Source organism: Canis lupus, chromosome 33 (genome assembly GCF_011100685.1).
Source record: "Canis lupus familiaris isolate Mischka breed German Shepherd chromosome 33, alternate assembly UU_Cfam_GSD_1.0, whole genome shotgun sequence".
Lineage (NCBI taxonomy): Eukaryota > Metazoa > Chordata > Mammalia > Carnivora > Canidae > Canis > Canis lupus.
In genome coordinates this window covers 30,992,973-31,001,506 of record NC_049254.1, presented here as the reverse complement: position 1 = coordinate 31,001,506, position 8,534 = coordinate 30,992,973, and the positions used below count along the sequence as shown (strand labels likewise).

The 8,534-nt window shown below is 44.9% G+C and overlaps 1 long non-coding RNA gene across 1 annotated transcript; it reads right to left on the bottom strand.

Moving 5' to 3' along the window:
- Nucleotides 1-1,298: 1,298 nt before the first annotated feature.
- Nucleotides 1,299-8,203, bottom strand: LOC111093746. Its single transcript, XR_005383434.1, has 4 exons — nt 8,008-8,203; nt 3,216-3,348; nt 2,536-2,603; nt 1,299-1,902 (listed from the first exon to the last, which is right to left on the bottom strand). It is a non-coding gene; the product is annotated as an uncharacterized LOC111093746 (long non-coding RNA).
- Between the last annotated feature and the right edge of the window lie 331 nt (nt 8,204-8,534).

The window sequence follows — 8,534 nt, the reverse complement described above, 5'->3', positions numbered from 1 at the left end:
CCCTCTGCAGTGACCTCACAGGGACAAGCTGTGTACATCTGGTGCCAGGATGAGGCTGTGGTTTCACACAAAAAAAGTTTACGAGGTTTAAAAGAACTCACGTCTCTAATCACAGGGCAGTGACCCGGAGAGGACACGCCCAGAATGGATTTGCGCCCAATCGCCAATTTGGCCATCTTCACTGAGACATAAACTTGGTTCTGTTCCATTCCACAAACATTTCCTGAGTTCCTACTGTGTGCCGGCGCGCTGCACTAGGCCCTGAGGAGGCAGATATAAATCAGCCAGGCCCTCTGACCCCAAAGAGCTCATTAACTCTGGGAAAAGAGCTCAAATAAGGAACTTGAAGAGGGAACACCACTGAACATTCAACAAATGTGTTTTGAGGGCCCACTGGGTGTTGAGCATGCAGAACTAGGGATTCCAAAAAAGGGTTTTGGGAGGATGTCTAATGGCCAATTGACTCATTTTTTTTTTTTTTTTAATCAGATAAACCATATTCGGTTCAATTTTTTGGACAAGTCTTATTCAGGAATTTTTAAAAATGATTTTAATGGCTTTTAATTTTGATTTTTAATGTCTTTCTTGCTAGACCGTAAGCTTCATAGAGCTGGGCTACAGATCGGCCTCGAGTGCAGTCTGTCTCCAATGCCGAGATGGTGTCTGGTCTAGGGAGTAGTCAAGAAAATCATGAACCTGGGGAAACTCCAGTCGGGGAATGGACAGGAGACGCAGGAGTGAGGAAGAAAAGTCCTACTTACCAGTTATCCTACGAAACAAGAGTGAATAATAGCAAAGTCTCTCTCTCTCTCTCTCTGACACACACACACACTACAGTCACTTAAGGGCATGGGATGATTGTGAAAATGCCGTGGTCACTGAATATGCCATGGTTTTCAAACTTTGAACCATCAAATGGCAGACACTGGCTGAACCTCTCAATGTCCCCCCTTCAACCTCCTTTGTCTTGTCATCTCCAGCATAGTCTAGACATCTAAAATACTAAACCTACATTCCTGGCAACTAGAGATGGTTACAAGAGGCGCTACAGGATCCTTCAACCATGAGAACAAAGCTGCACCGAGCAAGTCAGGCACTGAGGCAGTAGAACCCCCCCACCCCACCCCAGGGGCCCCAGGAGGCCTTTGCAGAGCTGCCGCACCAGCCCTGGACCACTCAACCCTGGGCATCTTGTCACAGGAGGGAAAAGATCCTTAATTGTCCAAGTCACTCTAGTTGGCTTATTTTGCTCGTGTCTGAGCACACACCTAATACATATAAACTAGCACCGTTGAGCCCTTTACATGGGTCAGAGGCTTTACATTCATCGGCCATCACATTGAGAGGCGCAGATAGCGGACATTTACAGAGCATTTACTTTGTGCGAGAGACTATTCCAAGTTATTTACATGGACCAACTCTTAACCCCTCATTTATTATCAATCCCACTTAATAGACGAAGAACCAGGCCTGGAAACGCTACGTGACTTGCACACATCGGTAAAGAACAGAACTGCTAGGTGAGCTCTTCACCACTCCCGTCACCCTTTGGCGTCTCTTCCCAATCTCTTCAGTGAAGTCATTCTCAAAGGGGGCCCCTCTGGACCTGTAGCATCAGCAGCCCCTGGGAACTTGCTAGAAATGCAAATTATCAATCCCACCAGACATCAACTGAATCAGAAACTCCAGGGGTGGGCCCAGCACTCTGGAGTTTTAACAAGCCCTAAAGGAGCCCCTGATGTGTGTGAAGCCTTGAGGAACCACTGCTTTAGAATACGCGGGGAACCGTTGTTGTTCTCTTCTGGACATTCCTTGTTGCACTTGCTATCTCATTCTCCTTCTTAGGTTCTAAATCTTGCAGCCTTTTCTTGATCCTGGATGCTAGTCGATCTCCACAGCTGTCTGTATGCAGAAAGAAAAAGAATTCTTTGCTTTTATGACCTCAGCTCTACCTCAGACTTCAGGTCTACAGCTATCCCAGCTCCATCCGTGCAATGTCAGGAGCAAGTCCTCCTAAGGTAGCCCAGCCACGTCCAACCCAGGCTGGATCACCTGCTGTCCCAGGCACTCCGATCTCTTTCTCATACTTGCCGGAACACCTTCCGGAGCCCATCTTGGGAAGCCCCACCAGGAACTCCCACTTCCTTCTCAGGTCTATCTTTGGCCCTGGTGGCCTTTATGAGTCTCTGAGTTAGGGTCTAGAGCCACACCGGTGCTTCTGATGTCCAGGTTTTGTGACTTTTTTCACAGCCTCAGAGCTAGAAGGGGCCATCCAGTTCGATCCCCTGATTTTACCAAAAAAACTGAGGCCAAAGAAGAAGCAATAGGTTCACATTTATCAGAAAGTTGGTGGAAGAACGAGGTAGATCCTGAGTCTGCAGGGCAGGATGCTGTGTCTCTGACACCCAAGAGCAGCTTCACGTCACCTACTCAGGACACATGCCTACTAATTGCTCAGGGGGCAAATAGGCCCCAGCTGCTTTAGCTTCTGTTCAGCAATATTCAAGACCAAACCCTGGACTAGCCCACACTTACTGATGCTCCTCATAAGGGCGGAGAGAAATCTCAGGTCAATGGAGCAGAAAGACGTCAGGGCCACTCGCCTGGTTGGGAAGAGACCAAAAGATTTTCTGCAGCGACGATGATTGCCTTTAGATGTAAACTAGCCCAAGTTTGAGCTGTCCGTGGGGAAATAAATGGATATTTATGATGGTGCAGTTAGGAAGAGAATACTGGGAATCATAAGGAAAGGAGACTTTAAGAGAGGGCAAGAGTTTGTTTCCCCCTGTTTGTTTTCTCCAAGGCTGCTGTGAAGAGAAACACAGGCTGTTTCAGGGTGGCTATTGCCTCGATCCCTTAGCACAAGATCCCATTTCTCAAGGTAACGAGGGCAAAGGGATGTCACACCACTAAGGTAAGTCCCAGCAGAGAGGGTCTGCCCTGGAGTATGACTCAACAGAGGCCAAGTTAATTTACTTAAATTAAATTGCCATACCTGGGTGCTCAATGTGATTTTAAAGTGATATGAACATCAGAACCCTTGTTTCTGGGAGGTTACCTAGTCGTGACGCCTGCTGGCATTCACAGGCAGCCAATTTCTTCCTGAAGAATTTCTACTAATCTCTTCTACAGGAATAGACCTTGGCTCCCAAGGCAGTATCAGTAAATTCAAGGCATAGCTTGACTCCAGCCCTAGCATTGCCAACGCAACATACCCCGCTTATAGACAAGTGGATGATTTGCAGAGCCTTCCTCGAGCCCCCCCAAACCAGGATGGTCACAGTGGTCTGTGAGCTTTGGACTCCTCCCTGCTTCAGTCCTCCCAAACTTGGCTCGGGGACAAAACGTCTGAAATAGAAGAGGGTGACGGTAAGGAAGAGTAGAAGTTCATGCACATGTGACAAGCCTTAGCCACTCTGACCTACTTCCCCTTCCTCATCCACCCTTTCTGTGGCAGCTTTCCCACATCACTTGTACTTCACCTTTATGCCAAGCAGTTTAAGCTATTGAGGGTGATTTAGGATCGGTTTCCAGGCTCTGATCCTCCCGGGGAATAAACTTCAACCAAATAGAAAATATAGTTTATAAATTACTCCATTCAGATTTGCTTCCAAATAACATGGAAGAGGAACGCGGTGGGATTACAGATGAAACTGGGTTGTCTCTGAGTTGATAATTGCTAAAGCTGGGTGAGGACATTAGTCACAAACCCAAAAGGTGGAGGCAACTCACGTGTCCACTGACAAATGAAGGACAAACAGAATGTGGTATATGCATGCAATGGGATATTACTCAGCCTCAACAGGGCAGGATGTCCCGGCACAGGCTCCAGCACAGATGGAACTTGAGGACGGATGTTAAGCGAAATAAGCCAGTCACAAAAACAACTAATACTGCTTGACTTCACTTACAAGAGGCACGTATGGTCATCAAATTCACAGAGACAGAAAGGAGGGTGGTGGTTGCCAGGAGCTGGGGGGGCTGGGGGGAGAGAAATGGGGAGTTGTTGTTTCATGGGTAAAGAGTTTCAGTTTTGGAGATTGAGAGAGTTCTTGAGATTGCTCGTGGAGCAGTGGGAATGTTCTTAACACCACTAAACTGCCCGCTTAAAATTGTTAAGATGGTAGATTTTTTTTTTTTTTTTTTTTTTTTTTTTTTTTTTTTTTTTTTTTTTTTTTTTTTTTTTTAAGATGGTAGATTTTATGTCATGTGATTTACCACAATTAAAAATTTACAAGAAAAATATTTTCAAGCTGAGGGATGGTCACGTGAGTGTTCATTCTACCATTCTGCTTACTTCTGACAGTACTCCGAATTTTCTACGACAAAAAGATAAACACGTTTCATAATACCGACAGAATTTACTTTTAAAATCTAGTAATAAGCTTAAAAAGAAATGTGCAAAGTTTGTATTAAAAATACCATAAAACCTGGGGTGCTCGGGTGGCTCAGTGGGTTGTGTCTGCCTTCAGCTCAGGTCATGATCCCAGGGTCCTGGATGGAGCCCTGCATCAGGATCCCTGCTCGGGGGAGCCTGCTTCCCCCGCCCCCCACTCCTGTGCATGCACTCACTCCCTCCTGTGCTCTCTCTCTCAAACAAATAAATACAATATATTTTTTTTTTACTTTTCTATTTATTTATGATAGAGAGAGAGAGAGAGGCAGAGACATAGGCAGAGGGAGAAGCAGGCTTCATGCACTGGGAGCCCGACGTGGGATTCGATCCCGGGTCTCCAGGATCGCGCCCTGGGCCAAAGGCAGGCGCCAAACCGCTGTGCCACCCAGGGATCCCTAAATACAATCTTTTTAAAAAATACCATAAAACTTTACTAAAGGATATAAATTAGGTCCTGAATAAATCTAGTTATCTTGTTCGTGGATGGGAAGATGTAATCTTGGAGTGATGTCCATCTTTTCTTTATTTGTCTTTAAATTTAGTTCAGTTTTTCCAAAAGAGTCAAAAGGAAGCTATTCTGAGGAAGGACAGGATGATTCTAATATTCCTCAGGAAGAGGATGTGCAAAGACAGAGCCAAGGAAATGTGAAAAAGAGAAGCAAAGGGACATGGGAAAGTGGGAAGACATGCGTTGCCGGAGAGCAAATTTGACTTGGATGCTATGGTGATTAACACTGTGCCGAGGCAGACCGAGCACACAAAGACACCAGAGAAGCTTGGGAAAGAGTGAAGGGGGGATTCTGACCCCTTGCCTTCCATGTGACTCCTGTGCCACCCACACACCTCTTCTGGGCCCAGTAGCTGCAGAGGGCTGCCAGGCATGCCAAGGCCTGCGGCAAACAAGTAGTTGAGGCAGGGCTCCCTCTCCCTAAGAGAGCCTCATGTGAGGTTCTGCAGGAAGCACGACTCTGGCCACATGTACTCAGCCGAGTCCCCACCCCATCCCACCCCTCGCCCTGCCTCTAAGAAGCTAAGGAGGGACCCAACAGGTGAGCCAAGGGTGCAACATCTTTGGGACCTTGAGACCCAGGAGCATTGAGTTCCTCCCGTGACGTCAACAGGAGTTGCCTACCTGTCTGTCTGTCTCCTCCACAACCATCAGCCTTCCGACCACTGAGCCGCAGGGAGCAGGCAAAGAAAGTAAACAACATACCCCAGAGACCTGCCGCCCCAAGGAGAGGAATGTCCCAAATATCCAGAACAGGCATCTAAAGAGCCACCAGAGGTGAAAGATGACAACTTTAACAACAAAAAGACCCTAAAGGAAAACATCCTGAAACCAAAAAAACATGCTTTTTTTAGGCAAAAAAAAAAAAGAATAATTTAAGAGAAAAGGTATAGAGGAGACTCGAATTGGTTTGGCCTGGAAGATAAAGTGGGAGAAATATCACCAACCACAGAAAAATACAAAGAATTGCAATCATGAAATTTTGAGGGCAGTTCTAGGAGATCAAACGTGGGACTAATTGAATCCTAGAGAACAAAATAAGATGGTGGACAAATATCTACAGACTCTTGGGGTCAAGGAAATGTGAAAGAACAGCAGCCCAGAGATCCTACACCTAGCCAAGTTGTCACTCAACCATGAGAGCTGAAACACACACACACACACACACACACACACACACACACACACACATTTATAAATATGCATGGATTCAAAAATTATAAGACTCCCTGAAGAAACTAGTTTTAAAAAGATATCAACTAAAACCAAATGATTTGTGACAGAGAAGAGAGGAAACAGGATGATGGGTAAATCCTGTTTAACTATGTATGCCCCCATATATATATATATAACCTATGCAAATACACACACATATGTAGATGTGTGCATAGATACATACACACACATATATATAGTTTGATACAAATGGATAATAATAGACTGTGAAAATGTGTAATGCTGAATAAGGATTCTTAAAATAGAGGTGAAATACTGCAAAGGAAATGCTAATAAGATCTAGAAAGAAAAGTACTGTGCAATTTCAGCAAAATCTAAAAGTTAGAGGCAGGGTATGCAGAGTAAAAGCATCTTACAGGCTCTTGGGATAAAGAGAAGAAAATGGGGAAAGTGAAAGTATTCTGAATATCTCATTGGTGGAGGGAAGAAGCACCTAAGGGGAGAGATATAATAAGGGAACAGAGTATCTAAGTGGGAGACAAACATCTCCTTTCCCTTCTTTTAATTTTAAAAACTTTTTTTTTCAAGACTTTATTTATTTATTTGAGAGAGAGAGCGGGAGGGGGAGGGGGAGCAGCAAAGGGACAGGGAGAAGCAGGCTCCCCGCTGAGCAGGAAGCCCAACATAGACCCATAGGGTCCCAGGACCCTGAGATCATGACCTGAGGCCAAGGCAGGCACCTAACCAACTGAGCCACCTGGGCACCCCTCATTTCCTACAATAGCATTTCTGTAATAGTAAAGAAGAAGGGCACCTGAAAACAAAAGGGGAGATAACTATTAACGAGATGGAAAGAGTACATCGGAACGCCCACGTTAGCAAGGGTGGAATGTAACAGCAATTTGAGCAAACTAGGAAAATCAAAGAAAAGGAAAAAGAAAGAGAATCATCACAAGCATAAGGAGGCGAATCAAGTATAATCGTTATTAGGCAAAGGATGAATGAACTGAATTCTCTGTTTAGAAAAACAGAATCTATAGACTGGGCTAGGAAAAAAACCTCAAATCTATCTTAACACTGTTTAAGAGAAACATACTTAAAATGACAGCGAAAATTTAAAAGTCCAGGAGCAGATCCATGTGGGTAGGAAATTTCACTATCTGACAAAAGATACACTTCACACACTCAGAGGATGGATGAGTGTTTCACAGAGTGTTGGGACTCAGATATATACTGAGGAAAATTCAAGGTCGGATCAAAAAGAAAATAGCTTTGGCAAATGAGGCACCCTCAAGAAAATTAAAAGGCAAGCAACCAATTCAGAGAAAATAGTTGTCTAATGTCCAGAATTGTAAAGATAGCCTACAAATCAATAAGAAAAAGACAACTGCCCAGTTGGGAAAAGGATAATGATCAAAGCCAAATAAATGGTCAAGAGCAAATGGAGGAATGCACATTATTACAACACAATGTCATTTTTCTCCCATCAGATTGGCCAAACGGTTAAAGATTTATAACATCAAACCACGGCAAAGGTTTGGGGGGAGTCAAATTGACAATATCTAATGCAATGTTTTTGGTTTGAATCACAGACAATTGTAAAAGTGCTTTTCTTTTGACTCAGAAATTCTATTTTTTTTCATCCTTATTCTAGAAAAAGGCACGTGTGTGCAAGGAGGCATGCTCACAGCAAAACATGGGCAATAACGTAAAGATCCGTGAATAAGGGAGGGGTGAAATAAGCTGCGGCACACCCAGCTACGGAATCTTGCAGCCGTTAGAAAGCACAAGGTACCATTTACCGAATGTAAAGAAAAATGAAAAGATATCTGTGACATACTGTAAAGAGAAGGAAGCCAGCTGCAGAATCATTTATATAGTAAGTAAGTCACTGTTGTAAACAAAATCCCACAAAACCGTATTATACCCCTATTGTACGAGTGTGTAGATGGAGGGGAGGCGCCTGGGTGGTTCAGTGAGTTAAGCGGATGCCTGGATTTCTGCTCCGGTCATGAGGTCAGGGTCCTAGGATCGAGCCCACCTACAATAAAATAAATAAATCTTAAAAAAAAAAAAAAGTATGTAAATGGGGAGGGGACTGGGATTGGGGACAGCAAAGGGAGTGTTAGTTTCATCCATATTGTTCGAGTTTTTACAATAAAAAAAGTAATCATGGACCGTGTAGGTGTAACTTAAAAATAGGTTTCCCCATAACAAGAGGAGCTATTCTCATGCTTTGACGGGCAGGTGTGTGCGTTGCCCCATTCCTGAATGCCCGCTGCAGGCCGGTGCTGCCGCCGAGCCCCGCGCGAAGCCTCGCCAGGCAGCGGGTGACGGGTGACAGGTGTCCGCGGAGGCCGGGCTGAGGGCGCTCGCTCCCAGACGGGGTTGGTCCCTGGGGCAGAAGAAGGGCAGAGAGAGAAGCAGGAAGGTCTTCGTGGTGCAAGTGGCGTG